The sequence below is a fragment of the Hipposideros armiger genome, unplaced genomic scaffold, assembly GCF_001890085.2.
Source record: "Hipposideros armiger isolate ML-2016 unplaced genomic scaffold, ASM189008v1 scaffold_176, whole genome shotgun sequence".
NCBI classification, from domain to species: Eukaryota; Metazoa; Chordata; class Mammalia; order Chiroptera; family Hipposideridae; genus Hipposideros; species Hipposideros armiger.
Window position 1 is genome coordinate 627,065 of NW_017731526.1, and position 26,016 is coordinate 653,080.

At 34.2% G+C, this 26,016-nt stretch overlaps 1 protein-coding gene across 9 annotated transcripts in view; it reads left to right on the forward strand.

Annotated features, from left to right (window-relative positions):
• The window catches only part of ZBTB20 (zinc finger and BTB domain containing 20), a 769,723-nt gene that overhangs the window by 275,923 nt on the left and 467,784 nt on the right, over nt 1-26,016 (forward strand). Inside the window, exon 1 of one of the 9 annotated variants that reach the window (XM_019652238.1) lies at nt 20,607-20,634. The exons of the other annotated variants lie outside the window; for them this stretch is intronic. The gene's annotated coding sequence lies outside the window, so the exon portion shown is untranslated. Of the gene's footprint in view, nt 1-20,606; nt 20,635-26,016 lie in introns of those variants that run through there. 9 annotated transcript variants of the gene reach the window in all.

Here is a 26,016-nt window from a genome sequence, read left to right on the forward strand (position 1 = left end):
GAGCTCTCCTAAGAATAAAGCTCATCAATGTGGTAAATTCTCTTGGTTGCTTGACCATTTTATCTCCTGTATTCCAGTGAGTTCAGTTTTGATTTTGATCACACACACACACACACACACACACACACACACACACACACACACACACACACAATGTAGGTCTATATAGTTACACATACAACATATATGCTGTGTGATATGTATATCTATAATATTGTATGTTTATCTATCTACCTATTACATCTCTGGTAATTATTCCTAGTAACTAAGATGCCTAAATCTATGAAAACAGGCTTTTTTAGGGGGTGGGATAGGGAGTACCTATTTAAGCACCCACATATCTGGAAGTCCAAGGTGCTTATAAGATTCCACCAGACTTCATATGGTCAAGACATGTGCAATTGAGGACCATTATAGTACTTTACCTTATTACTTATTAGAAAAAGCTTTCACTGTCTAATTTAGTGTTTTGCATAAAATAAAATTGTTTTGGGTGTATTTAATAGAAAATTTGTATATAGTTACAGCTAACTTTGTTGGGAAAATGGGATTGCTGGAATAGCACTTAAAGAAAACGAATAGTACTGACCTACTTAGAAAAATTAATTATGAAAGAAAAAATAATGGATTATAGTTGCAGATAATGGTTTTGGGGACGCTGCTGGTTGCAATCCATCCTGAGGCTTATTTATAATTGGCACAATTAGAGTTTTCGAGAATTCGGCAGCTTTGATTTATTTACAGGGATTCATATAGGATTTAAGTTATTGAGGAGGTGAGGAATGGAGATGGGTCGGGTATTTATTGCTTTACATTTAAGTGCTACAGAATTTCAAATTCATACTTTTTGGAGGAAAATAATTGTCTCCAGTAAAAGAGTATCAGTTTCTTTAACTGAGATAATTTAATATATTTGGGTCCTTATATCAATAAAATTTTATATTAGATCAGATGACTAAAATTGATCATGCCTTTGCATTTAAGACTATTTTCTGTGTGGCCCACAAATTGTTTCCATAATTTTCATTTCACAACATGAAATTTTTATTTATTCATCAGATGTTTATTGAATACCTACTGTGTATCAGGTACCATTCTAGACACTTGGGATCCATCAGTGAAAAAGATAAGTCAATCATGAAGCACATTAGGAGATGATAAGTGCAGAATCCACTTATACATGATCCATAAAAGAATAAATTGGACTTCATCAAAATTAAAAATGTCTGCTCTTCGAAAACATTATTACGAAAATGAAAAGATCAGTCACATACTATAAGAAAACATTTGCAAATAATTTATCTGATGAAGGATTTGTATCCAGAAATTATAAAGAACTTTCAAAACTCAAAACTGGGTGTAACTTGTTAACTCATCATTGAGTGAATGAACAAATATTTTTAGAGAAGAGGAGACAATAGAGATGGAAAAAATGGGAAGCTCTAAGCTCTAAGAAACAGTTCTACTTCCTAGTTTGCCTCACGTTAGCCCTTATGTCCTTGAAGTAGTTCTAGATGGTGAGGATAGGTGCACAAAGCTTAACACTTTTAGGGATGACCCCTAGGCTACTGCCCAGGCTAGCACTAAGGAGGAAGCACTTCAGTAAGCAGCTGATGCATGAGGTTAGAGTAGTGTATGGAAAGAAACTAAGCAAGAAATAGAGCCTCAGCACTGACGTGCAACCTCAGGCCTAGCCTTTCGGAACTTAGATTCTGATGTGTCAGGAGTTATACTGCTCACACGCTTGTGCCATAATCTTGTTGGAGAGCCAACAGCAGAATAGATATTAAGTGTTGAATTGCTGTAGAAAAGTAAGGGTTTGTGATGAAGGGGATTAAAAAAGTCCCGTAAAGACAGTCTTACATTACCTTTGCAGTATTAAGAGTTGATGTTCTTAGGACTTGCTTGGCTCTACTCACTTTGGACAGTTCTCCTGGTCAGCCTCACTCACTCCCACAGCTTTGATTAGCACCTTCATATGCATTGCCACCACATGTTTTTCTTCAGCTCAGTCTTATCTTTGAGAACTGACTACCAGACCTCTTTTCTTTTTTTTTTTTTTTTTTTTTTTTTTTTTTTTTTTTTTTTTTTTTTTTTTTTTTTTTTTTTTTTTTTTTTTTTTTTTAGCTGAGCCATCCTCCCACCTGTTGGCATCTCAATGGCAGCTCAGCTTGGGCCAGGAATCGAACCGCTGTTGCTCAGAGCTCGCACATTTGAGTGAGCTCTTAACCAACTGAGCCACTCGGCTGGCCCTCCAGACCTCTTTTCTTGAATGAGCCATAAACACCCAAGCTCAGTATGTCCCAAACTAAACTCATGATCTTCCCCCAAACATGCTCTTACCTCCCGTGCAGCCACATATTTGCCAACGTTAGAAACCCAGCATTATTCTTATTCATATTCCCTACTGTCATACAGTCATTCAGTCTCCTAGTTCTTTTGATCTTCCTCCTAAATATATTTAAATCTGTTCACTCCTCTCCTTAGCAAAGGTACCACTCTAGTGTCTATGGTACCACCTTATCCCACTTAACTATTGCAACATTCTCCTGTTCTCCTTAACATTAACCTTACAACCTGGCCCTTAGCCTGCTTCATATCACCTTTTCTCTAGTGTTCTGTGCTCCAATCATACTGAGTTTCTTTTTTGTGCTTTCAGTTCACCACACTCACTCTCATTTCTGGTCTTTGCACACGTTCCCCCTCTTTGTTTGGAATCACTTTCCATTTCTCCCTTTTTCCCCTTTCTGCTCAGATACATTGAAATAGCAAGTCTCAATTTAAAGCTTGTTTTCTCTGGATGCCTTTCCTAATTCTCTGACTGATTAGAATTGCTTACATTATACTCCTAAAACATGCCTTATTTTTGTTGATTGTTTTGACTACATCTGCTTTAAGGTAAGGATTGGTATATCTCATTCAAGGCTGAATTTCTAGTGCCTACTACAATGCCTGGTATTGACTAGGCATTTAATAAGTATTTGTTGAGTGAATGAATGAATGAATAAATAAATTTAAACAGCCACAAATAGTATTATAGCTAATATATTTTTCACTTTTATTTATTTATTTTTATTATATTTGCCCAGTTTGTCCTTAGAAAAGTGAAAACCAACAACTGTTGAAATTTATTTCATTTTTGTTATATGTATTTTGAATAGCTCTCATTAGAGTCTCAATTTTCTGGTATTAAAGAGTTATTCCAGAATGTGAAATACCTGAACTACATGATTCCTATATTTTTCCTCTAGGAAAATTATCATTAGAGCTCCTTTTATTTTTATTATTATTTTTTCTTCATGTCAGGGATAAATAAAGGTGTTTGAAATTGATATGCATTTGACATCTTTGTCCTAGAGATTATTATACACTCTTATCAATTTTCTTACACTAACATTTAGGAAAATTCGATTATCATAGCCTTTGCCTCTGTATCTAGCTGTCTTAAGTCTAAACGGGATGCAAATAATTTTTTGTAATATTCTGGCACTGCTTTTTCATTATTTGTCTATAGGAAACTAGGGAGGATATTAAAGATGAAACAGTATAGGAATCTGGTCCAACTTTAGTGCCACTGACAACCGAGGAGGCTGCTTAAAATGGCATGAATTGTCAGTTTGAAATAAAAATTTGTCAAAACATTTGGTATTATACAACCAGTTTCCACATCAACCCCTTACGCTCTAATTAATACCTTGCTAAAATGTTGATTCTCAAGGAAAACAACAGTTTTTAACTTTTATAGATATGTGGCATACCTTTGAATTTATTATTAACAGGTTAATCAATATTCTGCTGTTGGGATGCTTAGAGTGAGGGAGGCTTTACTTATCTCCATATCCCACAGTGATCCTACAGTGAGAACTTACCATCATTTTACTAATGAAGAACCTGAAGATCAGGGATATAAAGTAACTTGGCTTTTTATATCACACAATTTGTATAGAGAAAGCCCAGGTTTAAATCTGAATCTGCCATGCTTAAATATTCTTCCTATTCCATTCTGTTACCTCTCTGTGAAATAATTACTTGTTTTGGGTATGTTAGTATGTTATTTCTGGGTAGTTAGATCTGCAAAGACCCTTTTTTTCCAAATAAGGTCACATGCACAGTTTTGGGGATTAAGATGTGGGCATGTCTTTTAGGGAGCCATCATTCAACCCACTGCACTGGGTACTTTAGGAACTGTTTTGCTTTCAAAACAATAGATATATTGTTGGCATATGTTGTCAAAGTGCAGAAAGCTAAAGTTCACTCATATATATAATATGTGTATCAATCTAATACACACACACACACATACACACACAGAGGATGCCAAAAAAAATGTGTATGCATTTTAAGAAAGGAAAAAACTGTATTAAAATTTTAATACTCAATATGTAACGATAACAAAAATGAATATGACTCATTTGACTTTTGCAATTACAAGTTGTGCTCAAAGTGGTTACAATCACAGTAATTTTAAGTTTTGGAGTAAGTTGTTAAACAGTATTAGGTAATTAATATAGCAGTATGGCTAAGAACTTCACTCTCTTGGAACTTACCCTCTGATAGGTAATACACACACACACACACACACACACACACACACACACACACACAAGAGGTATGACAAGTTTATGAACTTGTTGCAACAATGTGCTAACCTTTTTTGATATCAGAGGGATTATTCATTATGAATTTGTACCAACTGGACAAGCAGTTAACCAAGTTTATTATTTGGAAGTGTTGAAAAGGCTGCGTGAAAACGTTAGACGACCTGAACTTTTTGCCAACAATTCATACCAGATCACACAGCAGTCTGTGAGGGAATTTTTAGCCAGTAAACAAATAACTGTATTGGCACACACTCCCTACTCACCTGATCTGGCCCCCAATGACTTCTCTCTTTACCATAAGATAAAGGAAATATTGAAAAGAAGACATTTTTATGACGTTCAGGACATCAAAGGTAATGCGACAACAGCTCTGATGGCCATTCCAGAAAAAGAGTTCCAAAATTGCTTTGAAGGGTGGACTAGGCACTATGCTGGTTCATAGCTTCCCAAGGGAAGTACTTTGAAGGTGACCATAGTGATATTCAGCAATGAGGTATGTGGCACTTTTTTAGGATCAGTTCACAAATTTAATTGTCCGACCTTATATGTATATGTAAATAAGGAAGATACTAGCAATTCATTCTAAGAGGAAAATAAAGCCGGGTAGGATAAATTGCAGATGCTTTGGATACCATGATCAGGGAAAGAAAGAACTCTCTGTGAAGATAATGCTTAAGATGAGAGTAATGAGAAGGAACCAGTCATATGAGGATGTAAGGGTAGGAAAGCACAAGAGGAATGAATAATCTCACTAGGGACAGTAGGAATAGGCTGGGTTTGTTTGAGGGATAGAATGGGCCACAGAGGCAGAAGCACAGTGAACAAGGGAAGAATGGCTGGGGATGAGATCAGAGAGGTGGGCAGGAAAAGGTAATGGGAGGGACTTATTGATTATGATTTTGAATTTGAGTTTTATTCGTAGTGCAACATATATACATCGTAGATTTTATACAAGGGAATGACGTGACCTGTCTTATATATTAAGATCACTCTGATTTCTGCTTAGAAAATGGATTGTAAGAGATAAGAATGGAAGCAGAGAAGTCAATTAGGAGACCAGATAAGAGATAATTGTGATTTAGGTTGGTGATAGCTGAGATGGTAAGGAATAGTTGGGTATGGAGTGTACTTTTGGGGTTGAGTTAACAGGAATTATTGATGGATTAGATGTGTTGGGTGAGGCAAAAGGAATACTGGGGCTCTGGGTAGATGGTAGCGCCTTTCACTGAGATGGAGGAAGCGCAGTGTGATTGGAGGTGGAGGTAGCGATGTGGGTGCTATGGAATCAGGAGTTTTGTTTTGGGTGTGCTGTGTTAGTCTGTAGCATGTAGAACTATCAAGAAAGGCACCCATTAATTCCTATTCTGTGCTTTGAGCCAGTTTCTTGCTCTGTAAAACCACCTCCAACATCCCATAGTATCTTGTTTCCTCTTGAGTTTTTGTTTTGTTTTTTCTAATCTTTGTGGTAGAATTTAGTCAGAGGCTATTTGAATGCTTAAGTAGCATATGTTGACTCCATTCTTTCAGTATAGTGAGTTAATCAGACATAATTTCTCTTATAGAGTGCTGCAAAATTCACTGAGAGAAAAATCAGTGCAGTATTTTGGTTATCCTTTAGTATAACATAAATATCCAATACAAGTTAACCTTTGCTCTCTCCTTGATTCAGACTTTGTTATAGCTTCTAATCATGCCTTTCTATATACTCATTAGGAATTCCTTCATGACACCCCAACTCACCTTAAAATCTGTACCAGCTCTGCTGTAAGTCCTATGAGTGAGGGGAGGAATTTGAGTAGATAGATCATTGCTTCCCTTCCTTTGCAAACTCTGTAGTGAGAGTAAGGAATGAGAATAATTATGGTTACATAAATGCATTTGTCCATTAAGACAAAGTGATCAGAAAACTCCAGAGAAAATGTAAATGATGCCAACAGCATTTTGTAATGACAGGGTGAAGAACTGTAAACATAAATGTCTTAAGGAATTTTTTTTAAAAAGTAAGTATTTCCTAAGCTAGTTGAACATCAGTGTCCTGCATGAGTAGTTAGCAAAAATGTCTTTAGATATCTGTGTGCTGCCAAATATGGAGTGATTCTCTAGCCCACTGGAAAATTTAGCATTGACTCTCAGATCGTAAAATATGAAACCGAGGGGCATAGACTTGATCAGCTAATGCTGAGCCAGTGTATTGTAACCGCTGTGCTTTGGGAGATACTAGCATGAGCTGGTATATTATAAGATTAGATTGTATTCTATAGTGCATTGTGTTGTTCCGTCAGATTTTGATATCCTCACTTTAAATAATTCATGGGAAGAAATGATCACTTCATAATGCCACAAAATCACAGCAGGCAAAACTAATTTTACACAATATGAAAACAGATTTTATTTATTTAAAAGGAATATTAAAAAACACACAACAACAACTTTTTTGACACCAGCTGCTGAGAAATAAATAGAATACTTTATGACAAAAAATATCTAAATCTACAAAAGCTGTTCCTGGGAGATCAAATTAAGAATTGTAAAGACACATTTAAATGCCCTGGTCAATACTACAAGCCTTATTTTAAGGAAAAAGAACCCTTCCATCTTGCTCACTCCCTGTGAGGTTAAAATGGTATTGGGAGAAAATTAGCTTTACAAAAACCCTCCTGACACCTACAACATAATGCCAGTGAAGTGATAAGCTTCAGATATAACTCTAAGGGACCCCCATCACGCCAAGTGATATCTATAGGTAAACGGTAACTAGTATACTTAAATGCAAACCAAAAAATATTGCTTAAGTTTGTCTCAACCAGATCTTAACTGGAAGTGGAAAGAATATTTTGGCATGACCACAACAATTTTCCTTTCACTGTGGCTTTAAGAGTGGAATGAGAAAATAAGGTGAAAATATGAGACTGTTTTGGGGGGAGAGTTTAGTAGATGGACATTTTTATACAAATATACAAATGTCATACATTTTTTATGCCAATAGTAAAAATCCAGGCTTGCTGTTCAGTTTGATAATAATTCCATATCTGACTCAATCAGACGCTGGCTTCAGACAAAGAACGGGACCCATGCCATGGGTGGGTCTGGGTTTAATCTCAGAAGCGTGAAGGTCCAGGCATTCAGGCAGCTTGCAGCCCTCTTCCGTGAAGCCTCACAGAGAGAACAAGTGTGGAGAAGGGGCAGGGGTTGGAGTGCAGGAACTAAGAGATGGGCAAAAGAGAGAAAGAAGAGAGCAAAGTTTGAAAGAATCAGATATTTTAGCACCAATGCAATGAAAACACATTCTGTTGGTAATATAAATGTTGTTTATTAAATTTTTACTTTAAAAAAATGTTTAACTTAAAAAACTCTTGCTGACAGTGGGAATGTAAATCTGAGGCTAAGAGACTGACTCACCAGCAGAAGTTTATTATTGTATCTTTGATAACAGCTGAATTCCAGTCTTTTTGTGTACTGTAAAATGGGGCAGATTTGTGTATCCATGGCGTCAGAGGCACCGTTGTAAGGGCTTGTCTCTGGTTTTGTTCTAAGTTTCCTCCTTGAGGGGTTGTAAGTCAGGAGATAGAAATTCACTTTAACTTTCGAAGGATTAACACATTTGGAGGGAACATCAATTTGGCGCAATTATTCTTTAACTTTTCAAGATTTAAAATACTTTACAATGTAGCTGAGGTTTTAAATGTTCGGTGGGTGTTACCAAACTCTGATGGGATGGTGTTTTTAGTAGCTTTCTGTATTTTCAAGGGGGCAAAAACATATACAGGTTTTCTTTATCTTTACTGTGTCAATTCAGTCTAATATGTACATTAGCAAGGTGGCGTTGGTAATCCAAGGAGCACTAAGATTCCAATGCAGAAGGTCAAAGTTCAGATTCTGGCTTAATTCCACTTGCTAGTTGTTGACCTTATGCAACTCATTTTTACCTTTCTGTACCTTATTTCTTTATTTATAAAATGAGGTTAACAATACCTATCTATAAGGTTCTCATACTAGTCAATGAAATAATGAAGTTATGGAAGCTTAAAATGCTATGACAGTGTTGATTTAATCATTTTATTGAATATTATATAAATTTTGCTGCTTAAAAGCAACACTGTTGCATATTAAGGGATGACTTTGTGCATATGTAATGTAATATATGTAAAAATGACTGTTTCTGCTGAGCGTTTTGCTATAACACAACTAGAGTTATCATGCAAACATTAACCAAAACAAAGCTGGTATAGCAATGTTAGCATCAGATAATCTGAGTAATATTGAAATGATTTTTCAATAAGTCAGTATATCAGCCAGACTATTTTCTTATGTATAGAAATAAAATCAGAAATTCTACAATTTCTAATTTGATTTCTTTGACTTTTCTAAGATTTCTGTCTTCCAGAATATAACACTCTTTCTTATCTTTTTTACTCAAATCTTTTACTTCAGTTTCTAGCTTTTCTTTGCAGTGCAAGGGCAATGAATAGAATGAGACTTAAACATTATTCAAGCAGAATTATTTAAAGGCCATATTAGTTTTATGGAATTGTAGAAATCCTGAAATAAGTGGCCACCTTTCCACCTGCTCAGATGCTGTAAGTCAATTATCAAAAACAGAACACTGGCCTAAAATAGTCATCTGTTTTTTGTTTGTTTGTTTGTTTGTTTTCTAATGTAGAAACAGGAACGTTCATGTCTAAGTGGAAGAGTGCAGGCTCATTCAAAGCACAGATTTAGTATCTAAGATTGAACACATCATAGCTGTCCATGCAATTAAGAACACTTAATTAAACTTAGATGTTGACTTTGAACATAGAAAATTTTAGAAATAGAAAAGGTAACGTTTCATAGCTTTTAGGAATACAATGATGTCATTTTTATTTATAGAAAAAATTATTATGCTTATTATAAAATGTCAGAAGATGTTGTCATTAGTGAATTTGGGGTGGACATTCCTTTTCCCCCTTGTGGAATTTACTTTCTTAGAATAGACTGTCACACTCTTTGAAGACAATCGCTTTGATAGTAACACCAGTCACCATGCCTTTATTAGATCTAGAGATGAGTAACACTGGCACATTCAGCCATAATGAAATCTGCTGAACATTATATATGTCGTAGAATGAGGTGATTTTTGGTCGGGAAGTAGTAGTCCAACCCAGATGCACTTTTGTGGAACAGAGCACTTAATGAGTGTTGTATCATCTTGCCATTCCATCCAAACCTGGAATTTGTGTTCATCCAAAGGGCTGCTCGGAGACTCAACACGGTGACTGAGAATGGGCTGGGCCAAGTGGGGCAGAAAGAGGGCAGGATCCTGCTGCCCTGGCAGAACAGGGCTTCGGGTGATCACCCCAAAAGTAACACTGAATTCCTTTCTATGCAATTATAACATCTTTCATTTTCCAGGAGCCCCGTCTGTAGAATCCAAGAGGCTTATTCTCTTTCATAAAAATAATGCAGCTAAGCTGCTTGAAACCTGAGCAGATTAATATAAATGTTCAGATGAAAAGTTAGTATTTTAATGGTAGTCTTCAAACATTATTAGTAATGAAATTGAAGCAGGGTCTGGGAGAATAGGATCATAGGATCTGAGAATAAAATCATATCATTTTAGAAGCAGTAGTCCTATTCCTCTGTGTAACAGGTGAGGCAGGTAAAAATGACTAGTTCAAGATCTCTAAATTGGAGTGGAGTGTATGGAAGAGCGGACGAGAAGCAGACCTCTGGTCTCCAGTCAAGTGCTTTCTCTAGTAGAGCTTGATTTCTTTACATGTGGACAATAAAGTCAGCTTATAGAATGATATAGGTCATATTTTTTCTAGGCAGTGAAGTATTAGTCCACTCCTGTACCATCAGTGGTAATGGAAAACACGTAGAACACATACTATCTGCTAGACGGGAACCTAATTTTTTTACTTCCAGTCTCTTTTAAATCTTCCTAAGAGCCTTATGAATGAAGTACGTACTGCTACTATCTTCGTTTCATAATTGAAGGAGAAAAGGGAAGCACAGGAGATGAAGAAAATCCACCAAGGAAACAGATCCATTTAAGTGGTAACACTTAGATTTGAACCCAGGCAGCCTGGGTTCCAGAGGTTAACCGCTATGCTCTGTAGCCTTTCAAACATTTGTTAATTACATTCCCGCTTAGAAATGGCATGAATAGGTTCTCAGTGCTCCAGAAGAAACAGTTTCAAGAAAGAATAAAATATATCTAAGTAGACGACATACCCATTATATAAAATAAGAGGTTGGAAGTACTGGAGAGTTTTACCTAGGAAAGAAGAAACCACGAGAGAAATATGATAGCTACGGGGAAATTGGGTTGTATTGTTTTCAATGACTGTCCAGCAAAGCTAGGACCCATGGGTGGGAGTTACAAGGAGGTAGGTTCTGGCTTAGCACAGCCGTGCAGTCATCAGAACAGGCAGCCTCGTTAGCGAGTTCCCGTCGCTGTGTATACAGGTTGTGCCTCCGGTCTCTGTAGACAGGATTGCTGTATTGGAATAGTACATAGAGCACAACTTTACTTAGTTAGGTGAGGGCTAATGGGCAACATTAAATTTCATCTGAAACAATATTGTAAGGCATGGAAGGACAAGCGTTCTAGACAGAGCTGGCTTTGAATTCTGGCACCATCATCTTTTAGCTGCATGAATTTAGTCAAGTTACTTAACTCTAACTTCTCTAAGCCCCAGTTTCTTCATCTATAATTGGGATAATTGTATTAACCCCCTAGAGTTGTGGTGAGGAGTAAATAGTCGTTATGTAAAATGCTTAGCACTGTGTCAGGCACATAGGAAGTGCTCAGAAGATACTAATTTTTTCAAGAGTGAGAGATTCATTAATTTTTCAAAAATGAACTGCAGTGCTAATTACTCATTCTTATGGAAAAGGAAGCTTGGCTTAGCAGGTAATAAGTGGAAGGACTGTATGCCCACCAATCTTTCACTGCCTTTGGATAAAGGACCATGGACTCTGGCTTGTGAAAAGTACTTTTAAAGGATGCTTTGTAAATGAACTTATTTAAAATGCTGTAGAGCATCTTATGATTTAAAAGTATCCTGTGGTGAATCCTTTTATAATGTGAATAATCACACCCTGATTTATCTGTTTGGTAAGTTCAGAGTTTGGCTTATTGAGTCTTCTTAAAGCAAAGAGTACACCTGCACTCCTATTCCCATAAGGTAGGCAGTATTTTCATGCTGGACTGACTTTCAGAGAAATGCAGGGTGCCTCTTGGAGTCAGGATGGCATAGGCTGGGTATCTGCTGAAACATACAAGGGCACTGCAGTCAGTGTGAACGTTAATTGTACTTTGTGATGCATACATTTTTATGAGCATGCAGGATCATGTAGGAATACTGCCTGAGTTGAATATTTAAGAGTAATTTTCCTTATATCTCTTTTTCTTTCTCTGAAATTTCAGTGAACATAAACGTGAAATTTTGACACGATGCATAGATCCTTCAGGAAAAGCCAAACAACATTGGAAAGTTGTGCAATAGAAAATAGCACTGGGTTAGGAGCCCTGAATAAGACCTTCCATGTACTAACTGCATGGCATGAGATAGGATGCCACTTATTTCTTCTTAGTGTCCTAATTGTAAAATTATCAGGTTAGACTGACATCTTTTATGTAACTCGAGCTAAATATTTTTAGTGTATTTGATTCATAAAGTGAAGTGATACTATTTTATTTATTTCTTTCCAATAGAAAGAATAGAACAGGAAATCAAAGAAAGAACACTTATGAATAGCTAAGAGGATTTCTTATTTCCAATCAACAATACTTGTCACTCTGCCTCAGCTTGAACCCTCATTTGCAGATGTGAAGATTTATAAAACATTTTATTTTACTATGATATAGAAATAAATATGAACGTGGGCAAACTGAAGCCAAAGCGGTCTTTTCTCCCATCAGCTGGCAAACATTGACCTATGTTTGGAGAAACTTGAATGTATTTGAGAGACAATGACCTCACTCACAAATTAATTACATCTAGGGCTAAAATAATTATATCTTTTGATTGATTCCCTTTATTTTCATAGTATCCATGGGAATTTTGCCAATTCTTTTTAGAGTGCTTTAAGCTTATTTATAACCAACTTAGATGAAGTACACGTTGAATATATGCTTGCGACTCTGTCCTCTGCAAGTTGAATGGGGGAATAACATGCATTATTAGATGTGTATGCTTCAAGTATCTGGTGCTTCTCAAAGACGACTCCTTAAGAGCTCAGTGGACTACTTGACAAGAAGTAAATTTCAAATTTTCCCAACTTTTTGTGCTGATTGCAGTCCATGCAGGATGTTGAAAGGAGCCGGAATTCATAAATGACATTGGCTTACCTTTTATCAAATGATAATTTAAAAGACATTTTTATACAGATTCATGCATTATAAAAGGCTACTATTCAGCCCTGAATTTCTTATTGTCAAAGCTTCAAGCTGAATTTTGAGAGAAACTGTTAAACTTAATTCAATTAAGGAATAATGAAACTTTAAATTTAACCAAATTGGAAATGCAGACAAAGCCTTAGTAGTCTTCAGTCATTTTCAGAATTAGTTTGTCACCGCCTAAAGATGCTAAAGCCATCAAGATTGCAAGTATGTGTGATGAAGAGGTCACATGATGCTAGGCATAATGGCCAGTGGCAATTAGTGGTTCATAAGACTCTTTCCATCCTGAAGGTGAAGAATTTTACTTAGTCTTTTATTTTTTTAATTAAATTTATTGGGGGATGATATTGGTTAATAAAATTATATAGGTTTCAAATGTACAATTTTATAGTACATCATCTGTACATTGCATCGTGTGTTCACCACCCAAAGTCATCTCCTTTTATCACCATATATTTGACCCCTTTTACCCTCATCTACTGCCCCTCTCCCCCTTACCCTCTGGTAACCACTAAACTGTTGTCTATGTCTATGACTTTTTGTTTGTTTGTCTTGTTTGTTTCTTTCTTTCAGTTTTATATCCCACATATGAGTGAAATCATATGGTTCTTGACGTTTTCTGTCTGGCTTATTTCGCTTAGCATAATAATCTCAAGATCCATTCATGTTGTCACAAATGGCAGTATTTCATCTTATGGCAGAGTAGTATTCCATTGTGTATGTATACCATGTCTTTATCCAGTCATCTATCAAAGGACACTTTGGTTGTTTCCATGTCTTAGCCTCCACTTAGTCTTTTATTTTGATTCTGAAGAAGAACATTGCTATGCATGGTTATATGCCATTGCCAATTTTTTAACATGTAGATAAACAAAACCTGTTCAGTTTTTCTAATAAATAAAAAATAAACATTAAAAGGTTAATCACATAACAAAATGTTCATGTTTCATTTTTTATTAAGAAGTAACAAAACCTGGAAGCATATAGAAAGGAGCTAATATCAGGAATAATTAGAATAAGTCATTTAATATAAATCCCAGAAAGGTGAAATTACAGTTATAGAAAAAATTTCTAACATATGGAGTCATCCCATCAGAAACATGGTACAGAAATTTCTATATACAATAAAGGGTCCAGAAATAATTATTGACTATTCAGTGCTCAATATTTATTGTCATTAAAAATATGAATAATGAATATATAAATAATTGCTTGAGACTGATTCTATTTAACAATAAGATTACCTCTACAGGTCCAGTAGAATTATGAAAATGCTTTTAGTAGATATATCAATTATTAACTTATTTATTACAAGATGGGAACATATTTGCAAAAATAGTTTCATCAGTTGAACCCATTTAATCTCACTTAGGTATCTCTGGGATTTCTGTAGTTATATAATTAGAATGTAGACTTTTGGAGACCTCTAAGACCTCTTGGGGTCTTACATTTGTGAAGCCTACAAGTGTACTACCAGTAGAAACAAAGCAGTTAGAAAGGAAAATAAGAACAAAGCCCCAGGGCTGCTTGAGTTACCCTTATATTTGAAGCATTGGCTGTGGGTTCCATGATGAAGTTCAACTTATGCTAAAGCACAATGTATTTTCTGAGCAATGCTTGGTTTTCTTATTGGAGAATTGACAACTCATAAAAGCCCAAGAGCACCCTCTAGTGAAATTTCTGGAGTAGGCCTAAGGGGCTTGCTTGCTCTTGACCTCAACTCTCCCTTTCAAATGACCTTTGGTCACCCAAAAAATAGAAGCTGGATTTTTAGTATCTGGCTTTACCTTCAAACAATTTCCAGATCACAAAAAAGGTGGTATGCTTGTCAAGTTTTCCTGGTGGTAGAAATGCTTTAATGCTAAGGACCTGATACTCCATCATTTCCATAATTCTTTGTTTTTACTTACAATACCAGCCTGCCATACAAGACATCTACTACAGTCTTGTTAAAATAGTTCCTGGAACTATTTATATAACTAAAGAAATATGGGAAGCATGAGAAATGTGTTACTGAATTATAATACTCCTGCCCTTCCCTCCACCTTTCTCATGCCTCTCTTGGCTCTGGTACACTACATTCAGGGATGTTTTTAGTCCTTGGCAATATTAGAGGTCAAGAATAGCAGACTCAGATTTTAAGTAGAAGTCAAAAATTATAAGAGGAGTAAAGAAGATTAAGTCCTGGTATTTATGCACTTCTGAGTTTTTATTTTATCCGATTACTTCAAAGATAGATTTTCACTTAAATTTCGAGCAGAAATGAAAATGACATATTCCACAATGTTCAAGACAGCACCTTATTGTATCAGAGCTGCAGTTAGAGAGATGATTACAAAGCAGGCCCAATCTTTGCTGTAAATTAAAGCTATGAGTGCAGTGCCACTCATTTAAATTAGTAATTGTTACATAATAAATGAAACAAAGTAAATCATTACTTGATTTTGTAGGTAGCTTGTTCTAGAATGCTATTATTGGGAGTAACCTTTGAGATCTAAATCTCCCCATTTTACAAAAAAAAAAACAAACCCAAAACTGATAACCTAAATGTTAAGTAACTTGCCCAAGATGACGCAATTGGCAAGTGACAGGTTCAGGATAATAATATAGGTCCTTCATGCCCATTCCAGTGTTCATTTTGCTGCAAAAATCCACTTATTAAAGAGCTTGCAATATAATTTCAAATAGTTTCACTTTCATTGGTTATTGGTTTTTATGCCTCTAATAATTTATGGATATGTCTTCACACTTACAGTGAGAAAAAAGTGTGTGCATTCCAATTTCATCTCTTTTCTATCTATACTTTCATGTATGGTAGGATAAATTACTCTCGGGCTTACTATTAGGAAGAATACAAAAATATAATCATTTGATATGAGTCATGTTTATTCTTAAAACACTGTGTCACACTATGTTAACTTTGCACACTGAAAACAAAATGGGGGACCCATAAGTCAGTTTGATATTCCAGCATCACTGATAACCACTCCTATGATTCTGTGATCTAACTACACTTACCTCCCAGTGTAGATGGAAGGATTACATGAATAAATGAAGATAAAGCATGTGAAACACAGCTAGGCTTAATTAAATGCATTATCTGTATTGAACGTTAATGTCTAATTACAAAAATAAAAAAGAACATGACACTCCTAGGATTATCCAGTAGAGATCAGAGCTATGAGCTATGTTAAATATACTTTTAGGGTTATAGTCTGATTTCTTGAGAAATAAAAACAAAAAACTTCCAGTTCTCGCCAAGATACTGTTTTTAATTGAGGATTATTGTATAAGAAAGTATCATTTATAAAGGCATATTAGTTCCTTAGAAGTTTATAACTCGTTTCTCAATTCATTATTCTTAGTTTTCGCTTTAACCTTAGTATTACCACATGTGACCTTAATATTCAACTTTTCATTTATATTATTGATGATGTTTAGTAGGTGAGATGGTTGTATTTGGCAACACAAGACACAATTACATAACTTCAATTTTGCTGGAACGTTAGTAATTTAATGAGATTTTATTCCTTGTTCTTTACCTACTTCACTATTCCTCAACACATAATGTTGGTATTTAGAATCATAAACCCAGCAAATATTAGAACTAGAAGTGATCATAGATATCCACAAGTCTGATTCCTCCTTCCTTCAGATGAAGAAACTGACACTCCAACAGTGAAGATAACTGGTTGAGTTTCATTCTACCTCCTGATCGAATTTCAGTGATAGAATATCATATTTCCTTATTTTTCTAAATAAAACCACAATTGAATCCAGAGAAACAATTGAATGTTTAATTTTACATTACTCTGAACCAATAGATGGATAATTTAAATCAGTGTTATCTACAAATAGGCAATACACAATATTTTAAACCTGCTTATTCAGGAGTCCAGAATGCCAAGTTTCGTAATTGTTGTCATTTTACAATGACATGAAAGCCCATACTGAAACTCTTTTAAGTGACTATCCTTAAGGATTTTGTTCTCTAGCTATGCAGCTACACAGTCTGAGTAATGAGACTGCATGGTCTCTGCATGACCTACCAAGTACTTCCAGGAAGTGGAACCCCCTTCTGCAGTTGTGAGAGAAATATCACTTCTGAAATGCCTTTAAAAGTACTCCAGCATAAACATCACACTGGAACATTTCATTAGCTTTTTGAGAACAATAAAGAAATGTGGAGCATAATAGGCTAATATGTTTAAGTGGCCTTGGTAGAACCCTACTTAACTCAGTGGGATTTTCTGCAGCACGCAGAGGTGGAAAAACCATTCCCTACGCATTTATTGTGTAGGACTGCCTCCTTCTTTATTGCATGCAGTTTATATCAAAGAGAAGTGACTTTCCACCTGTAATTCTCAAATGAAGAACGTATCAACATACAACTTTTAGAAGAATCAATATTTAGATATGATGATCGGCAACCAGCAGCGCTGGCTTTTGGCACTCAGGATTTCTGTCAATAAAGATGGAAGAGGGGCCAACGTCAATCTCAGTGTTTCCTAGCTCCTTAGGAAGTAAATAGTCATCAGGGTATTAAGATTGTGAAGTCCCTAAATTCCTGTTGAAAAAGGCAAGATGTAAGCCAAACCTTATTGGTCACAAGTGAAAAAAAGTAATTAATAAAAATTTTCAGTTACCTAAGCCAGCAATAAAACTTATCTGCACTATATTTTGAATTAAGTAAATGACAAGTTAATGAAAATGTAAAATGATAATTTTTATGGTTTTATTAAGATTCCAAGTGACTGCACTGAGTATATGGCTGGACTTGCAGTATGATATTTGCCAATTCTCTCTCTCTCTGAGCTTCTGTTTTCTCTGACTTAAATAGGGACTCATAGTCTCAAAAACACTGTGATCATTCAGATATTCTTGAGCTTTTAGGGAAAAAAACTATAAATTAAGCCCACAATTACAGTATTTTAAGTAAGTTCAAACAGACATATGATAACAAATTAAAGTTTCCCTTTAGGTATTGGTTTTCTTGGTGTAAACAAATTGTCACCAAAATTCATTGAAAAGTAAGAATTCCTATTTGTGTGGCATTGAATTAATGATACAAAAAAAGAAAAAAACAACTTCTTGAATGACAGCTCTAGTGGCTGAAGTGGCATGTTTAAACCATTATGTTTGTTTGTTTCACTTACTGTCAAACTCTGTCTTAGAAATACTATCAACTGGTTATACTGATAGATGGTTCTTTCGGTTCCAGGATGTGTTTTGTATCAAAGTTCCTCTTCATTGGTTTTTGGAATCTATAGGCAAAATAACACATAAACACAAATGTAAGTCCCAGCTGTTAATTATTTCTCAGCATTTGGTGACATCACAAATCTCTTGAGATTTATATTCATTTTGTGTTGTAAATATCACCAGAACCATTCAGTATGAAAATGAAAAATCTAAACAAAACTTGAAAATAATGCATATGCTTCCTTCTCACTCTGTGGATCGTTTCCTAGCTACCCTACTTACCCCAGTGGAATTTTACAAAAATGTTCTTGGCACTCAAAGTTGATCTAACAAAGAATCAAGTGGGCTCATTTTAAAATGCACCCCTAAATATGATTGCTGATTTTGAAATTCTGATTTTTGTGCTTATGTAATACATAAACAGCTTTGGTTTTAAAACAAAAATTGGCAAAAATACTAGTGCATTATGTTTTCTAATCACGTATGGTGTTTTGAAAAAACTAGATTCAAAATTGACCAAATTGTTTCATTGGCATTGCAGTTCAAATGCATGGCTTTTCTTTCTCAAAAGTTGCACAAAATTAAAGTACAATCAACAGATGTTTCTTAAATGAATCATATATGAATTTAATTGATTTTCATAATATCCAACAACTACACTACATACATAAATTTTTATTCTGTACTTTTGCATCCTTTGTTTTTACAGTTTACTATGATTTAGTTTACGGTCAATTCTGTAATGTGCCGTAACATCAATTTTGAAATGTATGGGCTTCTCAAAAAAGTTTCTCCCAGTGATAGGAATAGTATGTGCTCAAATTCTAGCATCAATGGCCCAGCTTTCTTTGATTTTTCTTTAAGTCCTTTGCTTTTTTTTAACAAAATATATGAACTTAGAGACAGAAGTTTCCCTGGCTCATATTGCACTCAAGAGACAATGATGATACTGAAGTCCTTTTTATAATCAGGGCCTTTGTAAGGATTGTCCAGGTATTCTTAGCCAAAATATCCCTCTCATTGTGCATCACTCCAGGGCAACATGTGGTGTGCCAGCTGGATGCCCTCCCTACATGCCTCAGGTGGCCACATTTCAATGGTGTCTATAGAGCACAGGCCAAATTCTCATTCTCTGTGTTAATCAGTGGGAGAATTCCCATAGAAAATGGGATGGGAACATATTTTAGGAAAACTCAAAGAGATTATCCAGATGATTAGGCTGGGACATTGTAAGTTTGGGTTTTATGTAGGATTTCTATGGCATTATCGTGCTTGACCATGATGAATGTTAGAAAAATTGGAGATATTTAGAAATTTAAAATAATCATGTTTTTTTATTCCACTGCAATTTCTCCAAAGAGAATTCTACAAAAATTTCCTTTAGGTACAATAAGAGTGCTTCTTGATTCATAACATCAAAGACAACTGATGTACCTAGTAATATAATTTGATTAAGCTTTTTCCCATGATCTTGAAAGGATCTGAATTCTACTATAGAACTCTCATTATACCTCTCTTTTCAATTAAATTCTAATCAATTCTACAAACATTTGGTAAGTACTTACTATATACAAAGCACTGTGAAAAATGCTCTGAATAATTCTATGTGTGGTGCTTTATGATGTATAACATATTTTCCCATTCATTATCTCATTTGGGTGGTAAAGAGCCCCCTTATAATTATCAGTTATTTAAATTGCCTAGAGTTACAAATGATTTTATATTTTGATTTTGTTTTGTTTTTGATGAGTCCGTAGGCCATTCTAGAAATACATTCAGCATCCTTTTAACAAAAAATAAAGTCATGTCATTGCATCATATTAAATTGATTTGGGTTTGAACCAGTGGCATTTCCTAAAATTTTCTGTTTGTTTGATGTGCCATTACGCTCATTCTAAAGTGTATTTTTAATGATTTAATTAAAAGGTTTGTCAACATGTTCACAAAACATAATTTTATTTACTACTTTTAAGGCATATTGATTTATTATGTTTTACAGTCTTTTTTAAGATAAAAAAATAACTGCTCATATTTAAAATTATATCAGATTCTACTGCTTGATCATGAAGTCTGTTAACTGCTTTACAAATTCTGGAGCATAAGTCTAAGAGCTATTATTCTCTATTTAGCATGTGTGATATTTTCTAATATTGTTGCATCTACTACAGAGTAAAAGGTTCTACCTCTACATTAATACTATAAAGTCTTATTTCTACATATTTCTGAGTTTTTTTATAATTTCCTCTTAAATCTACTTCACAAATACTTTGAAACAACCTTATTTTTATTTTTATTTACTCATTTTATTTCCCATATTTAAAGCATTGAAATAGAATTTATCCTTTAGCATTTTTAACATTTTCAAAGAACTTAAAGGTAAATCATCTTCACTTTAGGTACTGAACACATCACTTTTATCACAAGCTCCAAACTCAAAAACTGGTAGGTACCTCTTCGTTTGCTTTATTTCTAACCTCAAATTTGCAAAAAGACACTCTCCAGGTAACCCTTGAGCTATGTTACCTTGGGTGTTTGGCCAGAGGGCCGTCATGTTGACCCCATCTGCAAAGTCTGGCTAAACTAGAATCTTGGACTATTAGAATCCCATTCATCAAGGTCCACATAAAGTAAGGTAGGTAGGAAGCAAGAGGACAGATGGTAGGTTCGGCAGCAAGGAACTTGTTTGTTGACATTGATATAGACCCTTCTTCTTGCCAGAGTGACTCCATGGACTTGTTTTGGCATGGAAGACTAGGCCAAAGCTATCATCTTAATAGAAGGTGAGCTGCAGGCAAACTGGAGAGATCCATGCACAGTAGGCGTTTAGGGTTGGCTTAGATTTTGTCTATCAGCTTGACTGTCATACATACTTGATTGATGTGCAGTGGGGCTTGAAAGTGCTGCATTGATGTTGAAGACTGTGTCATAAGGTTCCTGATATGGTGCACATGTCTGAACGGAGTTGGACATTGACTATCTTTGCACATGCCAAGCAACACCAGACTTGAGCGCATTATTCAGCGGTTGAGTAGCAGATGGTGAGTGCAGACATTTGGAGGGGGTGTGCCTTCAAACACAATATGGAGCCGGCAAACTTACTTCAAAGGTTATTGCATGTCTTGACTTTGGAAGCTATTTTTTCAGTACTGGTAAAAAAAAATTTCAAGTCCCATCCATTGTTAATCTCAGAATACTCGGCATGGTTGGTGTTCCAGGCAAAAGAAATGTGAAAATCAAATGCACTATTCAGTATGTTGGTCACAGTTGGTTAAAGGTGACTTCTTTGGTGTTGGCTAAATGGGCCAAATAAACATTCTCAGACTGATTACTATTGAATGTGGTACCAAAATAGTTATTAACAAAATAGGTAAACTTTATCTAGAAGTGGTAGAGAAAGGGCCATCAGAGCACTGGACAGACACTGTGGTCAAATATGGTACTTAAGAGTGACTTTATTTTCATTGGTTTTTATTATAATTCAGGAAAAGTATTACATGCTTCAGAAATAAAAATAAGAAAATCAAATATATTTTTTTCTTTTTAAATTAAATTTATTGGGGTAACATTGGTTAATGTCATTATATAAGTTTCAGGAGTACCGTTTTATAACACATTATTGCTTTGTGTGCTCACTACAAAAACTCGTAGACCCAGACAATAGTTTAGTGGTTACGAGAGGGTAGGGGAGTAAGGAGAGTGGTAGATGAGGGAACTGGGATCAAATATGTTGTGATGGAAGGAGAACTGACTCTGGCTGGTGAACACACAATGCGATATATAATGTATTATAGATTGTAACTTGAAACCTGTATAATTTTACTAACCGACACCCCAATAAATTTATTAAACATTTTTTTTAAAATCTGTAAAAATTTTGAAAGCATGTAATTTGCTGTGCTCAATGGAGATACATGTTATTGTTTAAAATTGCTGTTAGAAGTATTTTTCAAATATATGGTGACAGAAGGAGACTAGACTGGGTGGTGAGCACACCCAATATCTTAATAGATGTTCTTTATAAATAAAATTATGGAGATTCACAGATACATGAGCATAGTAATTCCACATATATGAGAAAAGTGATTTTTATTGGTGTTTGATTTTGTTTCTCTTGAGTGGATTCTGAACAGATATAAATTTGTTTGAGGTTTAAAATAAATTTTTTTCACATTAAAAGGTAAAGTATGCTCATTGAATATATTATAGAAATATAAGATATATACCTATAACAAATAAAACAAATCAGGTATGAACAACTCTGATTTTGTTCTGCTTCCTTCCAATTTATGTACATTCATTTCTAAGTGTACGTGTGTTTTTATGCATATATGTATGTATGCTTTTGTATACAAGTTTGGATCATATAGTCCATATTATTTCTTCAATTAGCATTAATTATATTATTAGTTCTTAGAGTCATAAAATACTCATTTGAATGGCTGCATAATGTTGTACCTCATTTATGTACCAAAAAATTTTAAACTCCTCCATATTTGATATTTAGGCTATTTTTCACTATTATTCCTACTACTCTGAGGACTGTTCTTAGTATAAATTTTTATTTGCATCTTGAATCATGTTTTCAGCATATATTTTTCAAAGGTTGATTTCTGGGTTAGAGGATATAAACTTCTCAAAGTTCTTTTGATAATTCCTCCTATATTGTATGTAAGAGTACTTTTCTAACTGTACTCTTACCTGCTTTGAATAGCGTCCTTTTATAAATATTTCCAATTTGCTGGTGAAGAACTGGTTTGTTTTAATTTGCATTGATTTATATAGAGCTGGAATGTTTATTTGCCATTGTTTTCTTCCTTTTAGAAACTGTTTGCCCATGTCCTTTATTCAGATTGTCTTGATTATTTGTAAGATTTTTAAAAAATGTTTTCCCTAAGTTTGTCAAACGTATTGCAAAAATGTTTCTTCCAGTTTTCATATGACATTAAATTGTTTTTGCTGCTGTTGATGTGAGAAAATTTTATATATTTCTGTGGTTAATTCTATTGTATTTTTTACTTTGTGACTGTGGCCTTTGCCTTTATATTCTTTTTAACAGCTTGAAGTCTGATAAATATTCACCATTTTTCTAGTATCATTATGGTTTTATTTTGTATTCGTAATTCTCAGTTCCTTCCAGAATTTATTTTAGCCTAGGGTATGAGATAAACATCTTCAATTTATTTCCAATAGATAATCTATTGTCCCAGCATCTTTTCCCCACTGATTTTGATGCTATCTTTATAGCTTACAAATTTTTATCAACATTAGGGTCTATTTTTGGACTATCAGTCTTTTTCAGTTCTTTCACCAGTTTCATACTATTTTCATTAGACCTTTACATTTGTTAAGTCAAATTTCCTTTTTATTTTTCAAAAATAATTTGACTATTGTCACCTACTTATTTTTTGAGATTAATTTACTTTATTGAATTCATGAAAATGTCCCACTGGAATTTTATTAAACCTATAAAGTATTATTGATATCTTTCTAATATTGTCTTCACATTCAGAAGCATTGTATGTTTCCATTTATGTAATGTTTCATACATAAATAAATTGTGTCTTTCTATTCGTATAAGTTCCCAAATTCTGTATTATATTTAAGTATAGATATGTTATGTTCTTGTCATTACATGGTTACATTCCATTTTCTAATTGTTCAGTAGAAAAGTCATATTTTCTTCTTTATTATATTTATCTAGCTGCTATATTTTATTCAACTTTCCTGATAATTTTAATAATTTCTTAAAAGTTTTCTTAAGTCTTCAAGGTCATAAGTTACCTGCAAATAATGATGGCTTTATCTTTTTTCCCTCTGATTTCTGTGTAATGTCTTAGTTCATTGAATAGAATTTCCAAAACAGTTAAGTAATCATGGTGATAGGTGGCATTCTCGTTCTTGATTCTTTGGTAATGTTTTTAGTTTTTCTCATAGTTAACGTGGATATTAGGTATTAACTTAAAACAAATATTCTTTCTTCTATTGGTAAGGTGGATTAGAATACTATTTTTTAACCTATTGTTTATTAGAAATGAGTGTTGAAATACATTACATGCCTTTTTGGGCTATGTTGTTAAACTCTAACTGATAGACGTAGACTTTCCTTGTGATGTCTTTTTCAATTCAAATCAATTCAAACACACATTTATTCAGCACTTACTATGTGTCAGAAATTGTTTGTCAGGCACTGGAATTCAGATGTCTAGCCCCTTTCCCTGAAAACATGCAAGATATTTTGGAACATGATAATTCTGCGAGGGATTTATACTAATTGGTTTATCATTATTAAATTGCACCTGCATTAAAACTGTAGTTAAGATTTTATTATGAATACTTTGAATACTACCCTTCAATTGTATACCATGTCAAAATGTGAATTTTAAAAACTGCTAAATTTAAAATTATGATTTACAATTGAAATTATGTGGTTTTGTATCTGAAGCACTAGTGTTCAGATTCTAATCAAGAACATCTATAAAACTTGATAATGTCTAAGAAAATTCATAGCCCTCTATAATATAGGTTGTTTATATTCTATATAATCAAGAAATTGGAATTTCTAGTCCTACTGTATCACTTCTTATATAGTATGACAGAAATGATATGTGATATTGGGGAAAATCACTTTCATAATGCCATTATTGTATTTTCATTTCTCTGGGAGTCTTCTGAATTATCTGTAGGATTTAAATATGCATTTACATTGATTTGTTTTCAATTGAAGTTTTTTTTGTATTAATATTATTGTTTCACTGTAGTTTAGCATAATATAGCCTGTTTTCTGCATGTAGTGTTATACTTTATTTTATTTTCAGAATCCTTTATTTTGTTCTTTTATACAGTATGCATGAATGAACATCTGATGTTTTTAAACTGTACCCCCTTGACCAGATTCTTTATATTTCACACAAATCAAATCAACAAATATTGATTGAGAATCAATTTTATACTCAGCATCATGTTAGTTATTATGAATTACAGTACAGAAAGAGCATAGATCACATACTTTCAAGGAACTTATTTTCTGGTTGGTAGCTAAGATACAAATAAGGAAAAATGCAAAAACAACAAATCCTAATAAAATGTTTATATTGGCTAACATAAATACAGTCATATTCTTGTTCAGTATTTAAACAAATGCATTAGAACTCACAACAAATCCTTTGTATGTTGACCTCACCCTGGACTCTTCATGCCTTTCCTATTGTTACTGTATCTTCAGCATTATTTCCTCATTCGCTGCTTAAAAATTGTATTTACTTTTGTAAGTTTTTTTTTTAATTCTCTTTTGAACAACTCTGGATAGACAAATGTCATGCACATTAATCTCTGAAATATTACCAGTGATAATTTGTTTCACACCAAGGTGACCCTGCTCAGAGTTTGGAAATAGGAATAGCGCAGGCTACTATAATTGTAGACTGAAAATCATTGCTTTCTGAATTTCTTATTTCATTAAAGAACTTGCCCTGATTTATAGAATCATTCACAAAAGAATTAACATGCAAAGTAGGAGAAATCCAAATGCTAACATGAAATTATTTTAGTCTATCTACCAAAAGGGAATTTTAGCGTTTAGCTTTGCTGTATTAAGGAAGAGGAGTCTCCTCCTTTGGGCTTTGATGAGGTTTTTATATCATAGGGCCATCCATCTTAAACTTTAGCATTCAATAAATGTTCTAAGTTATAACCTTAAAAATTTATCATATTTTGGAAAATTTATATTCCCCCTCAATTTTTAATGCCTGCATTGAATAATGTTTGTCACGGACCACAATACCTATCCCTGTGGAACTGTTATCTTATCTTAATTCAGAAGCAATG